At 40.7% G+C, this 15,217-nt stretch overlaps 1 long non-coding RNA gene across 3 annotated transcripts; it reads right to left on the bottom strand.

Moving 5' to 3' along the window:
• Positions 1–10,582: 10,582 nt before the first annotated feature.
• On the bottom strand, positions 10,583–14,881 carry LOC128604987 (uncharacterized). Of its 3 annotated transcripts, none has more exons than XR_008385432.1 (6): positions 14,397–14,881; positions 13,411–13,464; positions 13,200–13,313; positions 11,239–11,346; positions 11,042–11,142; positions 10,583–10,962 (listed from the first exon to the last, which is right to left on the bottom strand). It is a non-coding gene; the product is annotated as an uncharacterized LOC128604987 (long non-coding RNA). The 3 variants fall into 3 exon arrangements; XR_008385430.1 differs by having other exon boundaries at positions 10,583–11,142; positions 14,397–14,531; positions 14,627–14,881; XR_008385431.1 differs by having other exon boundaries at positions 10,583–11,142.
• Positions 14,882–15,217: the final 336 nt, after the last annotated feature.

The raw sequence follows: 15,217 nt of genomic DNA, 5'->3' as shown, positions 1-15,217 counted from the left end.
GCCAGTTGACTTTTGCAGATGAAGCTCTTCCATAACACTCCAGAGCGTATTTTACCACCTTAACATCACCTCTAATTAAAACTGCGATATCATCCGCATATGCGGATAATTTGGTGGGTTGTTGACAGTTTAGAGTGTCGATTTGTAGACCTGTTAATTCTTTCCTAAGCTTATATAGCAGGGGTTAAATAATTATGCTGTAAAGTTGGCCCGACAGGGGGCAGCCCTGCCTGATACCCCTCTGAGCCTTCACAGCAGAACTTAAGCTACCGGCCACTTTTATCATAAATGTAGCTTCAGAGTATAATAGCCTCATCATTGAGATAAAATTTTCACCAAAACCAAAAGCCTTTAGGGTGTTAAAAAGAAAAACATGTTCGACCCGGTCAAAAGCTTTCTCCTGATCTAATGGTAAAAACCCCATTTCAATCTTGTTGTCATACGCATGGTCATACAAGTGCCTTACTAGATGCAGATTCTCTGTAATAGATCTGTCTTTTATACAGTATGATTGGTCTTTGTGTATGATTGTGTGCAGTACATCATTTGCTCTGTTTACCAAACATTTTGAAAAGATTTTGTCTCAGAACCGCGCTCTGTCCTCCCCACGCACGCACTCCCAGAGAGAGAGAGAGAGAGAGAGAGAGAGAGAGAGAGAGAGAGAGAGAGGGGGGCACAGATCAATAGAGACAGAAAGGCAGTCAGACAGAAAGAAAGTGAGGGAGAATAGAAAGTGAGAGAGAATGACAGACAGAAAGAAAGTGAGAGAGAATGACAGACAGAAAGTGAGAGACCGAAGATAGAGACGACAGTGAGACACACATACACAGAGAGTGAGACAAAGACCGATCAAGAGAGAGATGGAAAGACAATCAGACAGTCAGAAAGAGAAAGAAATAGAGAGAGACTTGTTTCTCTCAGGCTCTCATAGTGACTCAGGCCTCAGCTGGTGCTGTCCTTGGTGCTGAAATCAGTCACCAGCCTGCAGTTCACTGAATCTTCATTGCAGCATAAACATGATATGGGATGTTCAACAAGCGTATACTGTACATGTGTGATGGTCAGGTGTCCACAAACTTTTGGAGATATAGTGTGTTCTTGAAAAAAAAGGAAGCTGGGTTCTAATGTTCAGACTTGATGAGAATTTTAATAGAGCTGTGATGGTTTAGCCCGAGACGGGACTGAAAACACTCAATCCACCCTCGCACAGAAAGTGATAGGGGGCAAAAATAAATAAATAAATAAAAATAAAATAAAAAGACACTTCCAGCAGGGTTTACTGACTGTTTGGTAAACAGCTCCCCAGTGCAATACGTTATAATAATGCAGATACAATGAGGGCCTCAGAAACCATAAACTATTATGGGACTATATTAAAGACTGAGATTGAACGTGTCCCTCCTTCTGATAGCGTAAAATTACACGTTACAGATTTGGAATTGCATTCTCGATGTGATGTCTCACACTCTTTACTCTTTACTCTGGGAAGTGTGTGTGAGAGAGAGGGAGAGAGTCAGAGAGAGAGAGAGCAAACTTAATAATAATTATTATTAATAATTTAAAAAACGGAGCAGATCCAATAGGGCTTCGCAGCAGCAGTGCTTTACCTCAAGGTGATTTGTAACACACACAGTGGAAATGGTGTAGCAAAAGTCATGCAACCATTGTGGGGGGAAAAAAAGTGGGGGGGGGGGGGACTGTGAATTTGTACCTGATGCATCATCTTTTATAATTGTGATTAATGGTCCATTAGAGAAGAAAAAAATCCATCCCATTCTTTGATTACTTATTTGGCATACAGTGAATATTCACACTTTAAGGCCATGTGGAACAATTTCCAAAATGCATTTAAATGGGGTAAATTGTGTACATTGAACCGAGAGTACTAGACATGTTTGCTAAAAGCAACACAAAGGCTTTATTCACACTGCAGGAATTTTATATTGTGTGTTTAGATTTTTTCTTTTAGACAGACTGTTCAACTGCAAATTTGTTCTGGTGAATGACAGGCATTCAAAATCTTTCTGCAGAACTCTGTTGAAGATTCTGTACATCAGAGATTCATCTGAACTTCAACAAAACATTTCACATGTATAGAGTTTTGTCTACGGTCATCAAGTAATCACATTTCTAAGTGTATTTATTACCTCTCCCCTCCCTGATGGATATTTACACCTCCCGTTGCCTCAGCAGAGGAAAAACCATCATTAAGGACAGCTCTCACCCTGGCTCTGATCTGTTGCCCTCAGGGAGACGTTACAGGTGCATCAGAACAAAGACTAATAGATTCAAGAATAGTTTTTTCCCAAAAGCTATAATCATTCTAAACACACACATGTACTGATTTCACAGTATAGGTATATAGTGTCTCAGAACTGTGCATTTTATAGTACCCCCCACCTCCCATAGTTAAGAGACAAATCTCCACCATTCTGAAGGCATAAAGTATGTATTCATGTGTAAGCAAACATGTGTTTTATCTATGGAAAATAAATGAACATTAGAACAGATTTACTTGTCTCTGACTGAACAAAGCAGGCCATATTAAACTGGGTTAAATATACAAATCCACACAGTTCACCAGTCCAATAGAATCTGTACAACACATTAGCAATACTTCTGCTCTGTTTAGACCCAGAAAATATAAAATACTTACTTTAGTATGAAATTTCTGTCGAGTGTCTACCATGGGGTCGGGATTTACGGTCTGTGAACACGTGCTGATTACACGTGCAGGAAAAGCAACCCACACGTGCAACCCTGACCGAGTGAGAACGACTCAAACGATTCAAGAAGAGGATTCTGAATCGGTTCATTTAAAGAATCATTACCAAAGCTGCTTATCCTACTTCGATGGTTTGATAACAACAGCCCGTCTTACAGAGTGCTGCAGGAATGAGTCGTGAAACCCAGAAACGAGTCAGCGTATTAGCACTTCCGTCAATGGGGTTTTGGGTTAAATGCCGGAAATAAGGTCTGTGGTGAACACAAGCTCAAGATGTTTTTATGTTTATCTCGACACACAGCCTAGTGAGAGACTTTTTATTATTTTAAAGGACATTTCCTGAAGAAAATGTGAGTGGTGCTTGCTGTGGCAAAATTTGGATCGGGCGCCAATACTTTTGAGAGCTGCCCGTGAAGGGCGCCAATACTTTTGAGAGCCGACGCTAAGGGCACCAATAGTTTTGAGAGCCGGACGCGTAGGGCGCCGATACATTTGAGAGCCGGCCGCGTAGGGCGGCGATAGATTTGAGAGCCGGACGCGTAGGGCGCCGATAGATTTGAGAGCCGGACGCGTAGGGCGGCGATAGATTTGAGAGCCGGACGCGTAGGGCGGCGATAGATTTGAGAGCCGGACGCGTAGGGCGCCGATAGATTTGAGAGCCGGACGCGTAGGGCGCCGATAGATTTGAGAGCCGGACGCGTAGGGCGCCGATAGATTTGAGAGGCGGACGCGTAGGGCGCCGATAGATTTGAGAGCCGGACGCGTAGGGCGCCGATAGATTTGAGAGCCGGACGCGTAGGGCGCCGATAGATTTGAGAGCCGGACGCGTAGGGCGCCGATAGATTTGAGAGCCGGACGCGTAGGGCGCCGATAGATTTGAGAGCCGGACGCGTAGGGCGCCGATAGATTTGAGAGCCGGACGCGTAGGGCGCCGATAGATTTGAGAGCCGGACGCGTAGGGCGCCGATAGATTTGAGAGCCGGACGCGTAGGGCGCCGATAGATTTGAGAGCCGGACGCGTAGGGCGCCGATAGATTTGAGAGCCGGACGCGTAGGGCGCCGATAGATTTGAGAGCCGGACGCGTAGGGCGCCGATAGATTTGAGAGCCGGACGCGTAGGGCGCCGATAGATTTGAGAGCCGGACGCGTAGGGCGCCGATAGATTTGAGAGCCGGACGCGTAGGGCGCCGATAGATTTGAGAGCCGGACGCGTAGGGCGCCGATAGATTTGAGAGCCGGACGCGTAGGGCGCCGATAGATTTGAGAGCCGGACGTGTAGGGCGCCAATAGATTTGAGAGCATGACGCGTAGGGCGCCAATAGATTTGAGAGCTGGACACCTAGGGCACCGATAGATTTGAGAGGCGGACGCGTAGGGCGCCAATACTTTTGAGAGGCGGAGATCTAAAAATAGTAGTGATACACAAGCTTGGTTGCAGTCGTGTTTATTAAGGAAAGCTACAAGGTTACAGATGTGAGGTTCTGACCTTTACGGTACAGTGAGGATGAGCAGAACATCTATACAGCATGGAACTGTGAATAGACTCAGTGTCTGTGGACTCATGTACACACAGTTTGGTGAGATTATGCTACAGGAACAGTCAAAATACACCATGGCCTTGAATGTTTTGGCCCTGTCGTAAACACTAAACAATCACAACTACTCTGTTGAGAGCGAGAAATGACCTCACAGAGTGGTGCGTGTTGACGTCCATTTTATATAGTTACTGTTTCTGATAGAAAATCGATCTCCCTCGCGCTCTCTCAATACTGCATTGTAACAGTGCGGGACAGAGACCCAAACAGCAAGGTGAAAATGATCTCTCTGCAAAACATGTGTAAAAGTCGTTTAAACAGATTACACAGGGTCTCTTTTTCCTGCAAGGGGTATGTCAACTTCCGACCACAACTATATACCCACCCAGCTACCAACACGCACACACACACGCGCGCACACACACACACACACACTAATTCAGCCACTTAAAAACAGCAAGGACTTTTATAAACAATTAAAAATAGACTATAATATGAACATTTTAACAAATTAATAAATAGGGCAAAAAACACACCAGTTAAAACACTGTAAATACCCTCCTTTATCAAAAGTCTGCTCTTGCGCCCACACTCTCGATCTGATGCCAGCTGGAGCCACCTCTTCATGGTCCCCTCGACCTCCATCTCTGCAGCTTTAGCCGTGAAGAGGTTTCTATGAACTGCAGCTTTGGAATAAAGCAACACATATCGTAAGGTCATTATGAATCTTAAGCATTAATTACACTTATACCATGGTCAGTGTGAATACTGGATCCTGATTGGCTGGAAGGTGTGCATTATAACTGTTTATTATTATTAAAGTCCATGGGTGTTTTTTTTTCCTCTGTTGTTTTTCTTTTGTCTTTGTAATTCACTCACAATCTGTATAAAGACCCTCTCAGCGGGGATATGACACTGATTATTAATCAATTTACACCTTGTTTTCCAGATTTTATAGTTAACGGTGCATATAACAAACCAGTAAAAGTATTTTACTTTTTTTTGGATAAAAAAAAAACATTGTCCTTATAAAAACCTTTCTAAAAAGCAACTAACTGAGCATGCTCCACAAATCTAAGATATCATATAGACATGAATAATTAACTGTGGCAAAGAAGACTGGTCTGTTTTGAATGAGAAAAGGTAAAATCCCACCTAAGATGAGTTCACTGTGAAGAAAGGTATAAAAGGGGCTTGTGTGTGTTTGTATATTTTAGAGTTTCTGCAGAGTGAATCACTTTATTGTTTCAATAAAGTTTGATAATTTTTTGGCATCTACAAACCCTCTGTCTCTGAAGTTTTATTTTAACTTAGGCTGGAAAGATTGTTTCCATGACATTTTGAGGGCTGAAAAGTGCTTCTTCTAGCCAGAGACCCCTGTAATTGTAAGGATATATAACACAAACCCCCTACAGGCCATGAGACAATAGTCATTCTAGTTAAAGGAGATGAAACAGACCAGCCTTATAGCATACACACATCACCTATTGATGATGTGAAAAGATCGCGGGAGAGGTTTCAGACAGCACTAGACTGCTCAGTGAGGCGATATAACAGCTGCACTGCTGCCACCTAGTGGATACTAATGTCCACCAACTCATTTAAAATGTCAATAAACTATCATTTGTATGTTTATAATTACATAAACTGTTCACATACTACTGAACATAAGTATTAGTACTTATTGTGTATGTAGTCTACTATAACTGTACCATACATTTCTGTCCCAAAAAAACATTGAGTACACTCCACTTTGCCCACTTTTTAGGGGATTTTAGGATTATGTTCTTAAAACAGCTTTGCCTTTCATTAATAATAATAATAATAATAAAATAAATAAATAAAGCTTGTTTTTAAGCATGACACTTACAAATTCACTCTGTTTAAATAATTACTTTAAATAGAAAACGTATTTTCCCTGTACTTTAGAGACATTGTACTGTTCGTGAAGAACAAACACGATCTCATGATGGAAATCATCAACTTTTGAGATTATACTGGGGGGAAATCCTATATAAGGATTTTTTTAAAATCGCATGTATTTTATAAAAAAAATTACGTTTTGTGTGTGTAATTTAATTATTTACGGCCAAAGCCTCCAAGAAAATACATCCTAAAGAGGTGTGTGTTGCCAACAGAGAAGAAGCGCTACGATCGTCCAAACAAAAGTGAATTGAAAAAAACAGATTGTGTTGGAAGGTAATCTTTTTGGACAAACGCCACCAATATGCTCATGTCTGTAAGTGTTTTGACCATATATTGGTCATATCTTTAAAAAGTCCTTTTCCTCTCACTCAGGTATTTCTTCTTCTACCAGAAGGAGTGGGGGAGGTTTCATTTCCCTGGAGAGAAACGTAAAAAGCTACACTCGTCCACCCAGGTACCGTTACTCTTTTTGTTTCTTAGAGTGTCATGTGACTAATACACTTGTTTTTTCAACCTTCACGAAAAATTTGCATACTAGCCTCCGCCTGTAAGTTACATCCAGATGATTCATATTTGTATGAAGGAATTATTATTTTTTTTAATCGCATGCATTTTTATAAAAATGACGTTTTGTGTGTGTAATTTAATTATTTACAGCCAAAGCCTCTGAGAAAATACGTCCCAAACACGTATGTGGTGCCGACAGAGAAGAAGTGCTATGATTTAACATGGGAAATCCGACATGACTTGACAAACGGCATCATTCCTGCAAAAATAACCTACATGAAACATGACATAAGCAAATGACTTTAACGTCCATGTCACATGAATTTTTAAGATTTTTATCTAATAATGCAGGTAGGCTGCATGATTATGGCCAAAATGATAATCACGATTATTTTGATCAATATTGAGATCTCGATTATTGATCACGATTATTCATTGATTTTAGGGACAACATATTTTTATTGCACTTTCACATTTAAATGAACAGGCCGCTGCTTTCACCTCCATGTCGTGCTACATTCCTGATCATTTACAAATCTTTAACAGTGTTTACAGGAGGAGAGACGCAAGACAACTTCTTTTAGGAGCACTTGTGCTCCTAATTACAAAAATTTAGGAGAACAGTTGAAGTTTAGGGGTTTTTTTGTTTTTTAAACATTTTTTCTTTTTTTTTTTTTTATTTTAGAGATGGTAACATTAATGTGCCACAATATAAGTAAATACAAGTAGGCATGAGAAAACTTGAGCTGGTCAATTATGACAGAATTTAGGAACATAGTGTGAGCCATGACACATTAATTTACCTTCTGATAAACTAAATCTAATATTTTCAGTTCATTTTACAGACTGTATGCACAAAACAACCGTTAACCTGTTTACCTTGTAAACAAATACAATACACCTCAATGTTCAGTGTTTGAAGTCTGCTCCTCTTAAATATATTTAAAGCTGCACTATTAGACATTTCCACTGTCATGGTTCTGGGCTGGAGTCAGTTCTCGAACCGCTCTGTGTGTATTGTGTAGATATCTGAATAATCTCATATAGGATGGGATTGGGTGAGTTCATTTACCCGTCAGATGCAGAGCGCTTTAGTTTAATGGTGTTCGTTAGGGACGCTCCGATCAGGATTTTTACAGCCGATACCGATCCAGATACCAATCTTTTTTTATTTAAGCTTTAAATCAGGAGGTCATAAACAGTTAAATGTTATCTCTCTGCTCATGGTCACTGTTAACTGAAATAAAATAATAGCAATGAGAAATACTGTTGGTTAATTGATAAATAAACAGCATAAAATATTTATTTTAAAATATCTTAAACAATAAGGAGTCCTAATTAAAAGTAGACTAACACAAACATGATCCATATTAGGAAAAAGGCTAATAGCTTTCTAAGGAGATAGCGAACCAAGATTAATGTCAAACAGGATAGCTCAACACACACACACACTTTTATTTCACATTATTTAAAAGGAATTTAAGTGTTATTTACCATAATTATGAACACAAGTTGTTAAGTTGACAATCATTTTAAAATTCCGTTGCTCCATTTAGATTTTCTCCAGTAGAATACAGCCTTTTAAACCAGGAAAATTACTAATTTTAAGTCGTATAACATTCATAATAACTAAAAAACGGTGTAATTACCAGTCTTTCCTCCCCACAAGGGAGTTTTAGGAAACCATCAGCTTTTAACCGTCTGTAGGTTACTGTATTTGTCTGTGTTTGAGCGCCATCTGGAGGACAGATGCCATTTTGAATTGAAACTCATGCCATCTTCTAATTGTCAAAGAGGAAAATGTAGCGCCGATGTTCATCTCACTACCCAAATTGAACTAGTATTCTTCCACTGAAAATAGTACCGTGTCTTATGTTGAAAATTTTTATTGTACTTTTATTTGACTTTTGTTTTTTAAATATCAGTCCATATAATATGAAATAATATATATAATTTACATCTTAAAATAAACGTGTGCGCGGGTTGATACAGCGCGAGGGAGGTTTTTTCAAACTGTGCTTTCCTCAGGAGTATACAGTCACAGTAAGGATGTTTAAGCAAAATTTGATATTTATTTTTATAGTTCTGTTTAGAATTGTGTTCTTGTTTTTAAACTAATGCTAGTTAAATCATTTGTAATAAGTAACGAGCAAATGCCAGCTGGTTTTAGTCAGATAATTAGCCTTATCTAAATTATAATAATCGAATTGTTCAACAAGTTTTGTACATGAAAAAAAGAATTAAAAGTGCTTTGAGTATGGAAATTCTATGAATTACATTAAAAAAAAACCCTTTTGGTCGTAAATGCCTCGTTTTTTTGCCCCCACCATGCTTAGCATGACGGTTCCACATAATGTTTTTTTTTTTTTGTCTTAACACACACAAAATTTGTATTCAATCTTCTTAATGTATTCCCAAGACGAGCTTAACTCTGCTTTATGCAAAAAAAAAAAACAAAAGTGTTTAATCGACACGTTTTTGTTAACAAGAAAAAGCGCTAACCGTCACTGCACGAGGCAGTCAGCGCTGTGTGGTGCGTGCTTATGTTTGACCTTCACAAATTGGGACAAGTTTGTATTCATTGTTATTTTAGTGTATATATATTCATAGATAAACTTTTGTGTTCACTTATAGTTTTGTGGAAAAAAAAATTAACTGGACCATGTCCGGATGTCGATCCAGATCCAGATCCCGTGCGCAAGGACCGCCTCCGCAAGAACCACCTGCGCAGGACCCGATCAAGCAACTCCTCAATGACGCCACTGTTTTGTTAGGGTAACGTCTGAACTTATTCACTCTTATTCTCTGTCTCTCTCTGCGCGTTCATTGCGCACCTGTTTGACTGACTGTGTTTAACGTGCAGCGCAGCACAAACAGTAAGACAACTAACTCAAGCACGCTTAGCTGCGCTGAATGCTCCAGCAGATCCAGCAGCTGGCCAAGATTAGAGCGGAGGGAGCCAAAGTGACTCTTGAGCAGAATGTACTACACTGAAATACTTCAAGCTGCTTTCACACCTTACCAGCCCCTGCCCCGGTCAGAGTAACTCTTCTGCACTGTAGCTTTGTAAATAGATGTTTTAGTTTGAGACTACATGGCACCTTGGAAGTGTTTCCAAAGTCCACAAAGAACACTTGTACACACACACACACACACACACAAACATGTGTACACTCAATGTGCAGTTTTCCTGTAACCACTCCATTCTCCATCACGGAGGCGCTTTAGTAGGTGTTCGCGTGTGTGTGTGTGTGTGTGTGTGTGTGTGTGTGTGTGTGTGTGTGTGTGTGTGTACAGATGTTACCTCCACATTACTCCCCATGAAATGCAGTATTTTGGCTCTGTAGTAGTTCCCAGGTTTGGTGTGAGTTTCAGAGAAAGGGGCGAGACACAGAAGATTTGGATAAAGTGAGACAGGAAGTGGGCAGAGCACCCGCGTATTAACGGCCACTGTCAGACACCTCTGTTTCTCCAGACTTGCCGCGTGAGCCTGGAAACCCCAGAAATGCCTGACTTTGATGACCTACACACACACACACACACACACACACACACACACAAATCCTGTTAGTGCACACACACACACACACAGACACACAGACAGACACACACACACACATTGAAATCCTGTTAGTGCGCACACACACACACACACATTGAAATCCTGTTAGTGCGCACACACACACACACACACACACACACACACACACACACACACACACAGGAGCCACTGCTTTTTTTATTTGTGCACTGAAAGTGAAAGAGGCGGAACAGACACCTCGGTGATATTGACGATAAAGACAGGCTTAGACGGAAGATTCTCCAACTCAATGGAGCTGCTCAGAACCCCGACAGGGCTCACTGACTGATTCTGAATATCCACATTCACCCTGAGAGAGAGACACACACACAGTGAGTGAGAGAGACACAGAGAGAGAGACCTGTAACAGAACAGCACTAATGTACAGAACATCATCTAAACATCACACTGTCTAGGGGATGTGGTCACATGACTACTCTCACTTAAAATGTAACTATGACTCATCTGATGATGCTCGCTGCAGTGTGTGTGTGTGTGTGTGTGTGTGTGTGTACCGTGTACATCTGAGGTGTGAGATACACTACCCCCCTGCCCAAGTCTCCACCTCTCCAGCGGGTTAAACATTGAGATGGAGAGGAAGTCTCTGCTGCGCGAGGAGGAGAGACAGAGAGACCTCTGGGAGAACGCCAGAACCTCTCATTGACGAGCAGTAGAACTCTACATAGGCCCTGATACACACAGACCCACAATACATATTTATAGAAAATCACAATTAAACACACACACACACAGTGGTGTCTCACACACCTGGAGCTGTCAAAGGAGATGGATTTGATTTAACCACAGTGTCTGAAGAGAGACTGGAGCTGTTTATAGTAGAGGAATGCAAATGGAGGGAGATTACACGCCTGAGAGAGAGAGAGAGAGGGAGGGAGAGAATTATTATTATTATTATTATTATTATTATTATTAATCCCCTAGTTAAATGGAAGCTGACTGAATACCACTACGGTGGTCCTGGGGTCGTTTCCATAGAGCTCCTTGGAGGCGAGCTCCTCGTCCACAGTTCCCTGGAGGAAGCAGTTCAGATAAAATGCGCCTGCAATCGCCACCTGAACAATGGAAACATCACTGACACTTAATAATTATTATTATTTATTTTCTGCAGGAGTAAGTTACACTTCTTGGACTTTGTCATCATGGTGACAATTTTAAACTCTGCATTTGCAATTTTACTTTGGATGCTTGTGCTTCTAAGGCTGCGAATTATGACTAACATTTATATTTACTGTATATCAGGGGTGCCAACACTTTTTTGACTTGCAAGCTACTTTTAACATGACCAGTCAAAGAGATCTACCTACACTAAAAATGCGAAACATATTTATATATACACTGCGTATACTTATATATATATATATATATATATATATTATACACACACACACACACACACACACACACACACTATATGTTCATGTACCTTGCATAACTGAATGAACCCTTATGGCGCGATACAATTCAGTACATTTTTGGTCATTACCTTACTCTGACGACGTGCACTGAATAGAATCAGCCAGGGTTGCATAGTCCGGACAGTAGCTGCTGGTAGCCAGCCTCAAGCAGGCCTCCAAATGATGATCAGTCATTGTGGAACGGTATTTGGACTTAATGATCTTCATGAGGGAAAAGGCTGACTCACATAAATAAGTAGAGCCAAATAATGCAGTCAAGGAGGTGGCACATTTCCTCATGTTTGGGTACTTTTCCCCTGTGAGTAAGTTCCAGAACTGTCCATGAGCCCTGGACTTCAGCTGAATGTCAGTCTGTAGTTTCAAAATCTCATCCTCCACTTCAGACGAGTTCAGGTGAAACAGCGTTGCAATTTTCGATGCGAGTGAATCAACCTCAACATTGTCCCTAAACGGGTAGCACATGAATGTGGCGAATGGCTCCAGTAAAGCAAAGTCTTGAAAGCGTCTGTCAAACTCTGACCGACAGCTGTCAATCTGCTCAGTGTAGCGTGCAATGTTAAACTGCGCACAAGCCTTCCGCTGCGTCTCCAGCTCTGACGCGAGGTTTTGGAAGTTCCCAAAAACATGGCGCTGCAGCTTTGAGAACAGAAGTTGCATTTTCCGTTTAAAGGCATTAACTGCCTTTAATTTTTGTCTTTTCCTTGCAGCTCCAAATTAAGTTGGTCAGATCGGTAAAAAATGCTCGGTTAAAAAAAGTCCAGCAACCACTGATCATCATTGACTTGGGTGTATTCTGCATGTTTAACAGCAAAAAGAAACTCGCTTATCTCCGGACAGAGCTCTCGAAATCTCTGCAGGAATTTACTCCTACTAAGCCATCTCACGTCAGTGTGTAGCAGGAGCTGATTGGTCGCAGTGTGCCTTCTCCAGATGTGCACGGAACAGCCGTCTTTGAAGTGATCTAGCACGTATAGAACAGGCGATCTTTGTTGCCACATCCATGATCTCTTTCATGTTTAGCATTCTTGCGCATAAGGCTTGTTGGTGTATTATGCAGTGGTAGTTAAGGAAGTCAGGGAAAGCATCGTCTTCCCTGCACTTGGCAATGAATCCATTTGCGCTGCTCAACCATTGACTGATATCAATTTGCACACTGGGAGCTGGGTTTTGTCAATCAAGTCTTTAAAAGACTGAAAAATGTCCTCTCCCCGCGATTTCTCTCGCTAGCCTTTAGCACTGGCGCGCTTGATCGCACACGCGTGGTGAGAGAAAAGACGAGATCTCAGACTGGCTGCCCTGTACATCAACTAACATCTTTTTTTTTAATGGCGATCTACCCGCACTTCCTTCGCGATCAACCGGTCGATTGCGATCGACATATTGGGCACCGCTGCTGTATATATTTTGACCTGAAGAAAAAAGCCTCTTTATACACATATGCTGTTAAACTACACCTGTTCTACTCGTGTGTGTGTGTGTGTGTGTGTTACCTGCACTATGAATTTCTGTGTGTGCACGCTGGTGTAGTCAGAGGGAGAAGTTTCGCTGATGTGCATGTTGAATTGTGACGCTCGATTCTTCAGATCCTCAAACAACTCGGCCACCTGTAACACACACACACCAGAAATGATAGTTAGGGATCTGTGTCAAGAAGTGTGTGTATAGATGTGTGCGAGTGAGAGAGTGAGAGAGAGTCGTAACCTCTCGTATCCGTTTGATCTGAATGCAGTTCTCTTTGCCCCACTCCAGCTCATCCTAAAAAAACACACACACACACACAATCAGTACCACTTCATTTATTTCTATAATCCAACACGTTATAATTCAACATAACGGTCACGTTCTCCTGCCTCCCATACGCCGTGTACCTATTTAATCTATTTCCTTATTTGGTCAGTGCTTCCTGTTCTTATTACGATGTCCTCTCTCTGACTGGTTCCTATTTCTTAAATTGTGCACTCTATCTGTACACTACACACTTGACCATCTAACACCTGGATATTTGAAGAGCATACAAACAAACAAACAAACAAACAAACAGACAAACAGACAAACAGACAAAACACACACACACACAACCTGCGTGAAGTTGCCCCCCCCACCAACACAAAACATCGGCAGAATAGTTTGTGCTGGTTTGTGCCGTAAAAATTTTCGTTTGTGCTGCTTCAGTTCTGGAGATATTAAAAGAATATTTATAGGTCATTCTGGGGTCACTCAAACCCCCCACATGCTCCAAATTCACCCCAAATGGTCTCAATAATAATAATAATAATAATAATAATAATAATAATAATAATAATTCAAAAGAAGAGAACTATAGCGCCTTAACCCACACTGCGCATGCGCGAAGCCAGATGACTCAACCATTAAACTAGTAAAAGAGCTCTAATTAGCCAGTGAAGCTAAATGTCGTTCAGCCACGTCCACTTATAAAAGTAAATCATGCAGTATTCTCAGACTGGGCAGTTATTCACAGAGTGAATTCATCGTTTTAAATAGAATCAAAAATAACATCGACCTATTTGCTAATCTCATTTCGATTAGCTTGTTCATTAATTACACTGCGCATGCGTGGACTAGACTTCCTCCTCAAAAGCTAGCACCGCTAGCATATTTGTATAATATTAACATTAATATTGAACCAGAGGAGTGAATAAAAAAAGTTATAAAATGTTATTTCTCACTTCTCCTCCTCTTGTTCTTCTTCTCCGTGCGGGTGTGAGTTATCTTTGGTCGGTTCCTCGGTGATTCGGTCATTAGTGAACCGAGCTCCGAGAGTGAATCAGTGCGCCGTCACCGCCTGCTTCATACTGATACACCTGAAACACAGGTGTTAACACCGTTAACTACACACATACACACAATACAGCACAAAACATAACGGGTTCGGTTACACAGAACCGAATAAACTCACTTTAGTTTGGGTCCAAACGGGCCAGAACTAACACTAACACCGCTTTCTGCTCCTCACTTCGACTTCTCGCGCTCGCGGTGACGTCACCAACGTAACGGACGTTGACGTAAATTTGAATCTGTGAGGAGAAAATAAAATAAAATAAACCCAAATATTATTTCATAAAAAGCTTCATTATTCTCTTCTTCTTAAACACGGTAGAGGATAATATATACAAATACATAAAAAAACAGCTTTATCATTATTTTAAATCAAATCCACTTTAAAAGTGCTCCTTTCTAATTAAATTTTAATTAAAAATATACTTTATCTTACTCTTGTTCAATTTAATTTTTTTTATTAATATTTAATTCATCGATGATTGTAGTCGTGTTGAGGTTTACCGTTCTTTGTGCTTTATTAGCATAAATATACACTTTGTTTAAACTTTTGAGTTTGGACACAAAATGTAAACATTCCTCATGAATCCAGAACATTCATTTGTTTATTATTTAGAAAGTAATAATTAAACAGGTGAATAAAATGATCAGATTAATCACTTGCAACATTTAGGATATGAATTTCTTGTATTGAGAGAGGTTTTTAATTATA

The sequence above is a fragment of the Ictalurus furcatus genome, unplaced genomic scaffold (assembly GCF_023375685.1).
Source record: "Ictalurus furcatus strain D&B unplaced genomic scaffold, Billie_1.0 scf6, whole genome shotgun sequence".
In the NCBI taxonomy this organism is placed as follows: Eukaryota; Metazoa; Chordata; class Actinopteri; order Siluriformes; family Ictaluridae; genus Ictalurus; species Ictalurus furcatus.
This window is presented reverse-complemented; position numbering and strand designations above follow the sequence as displayed.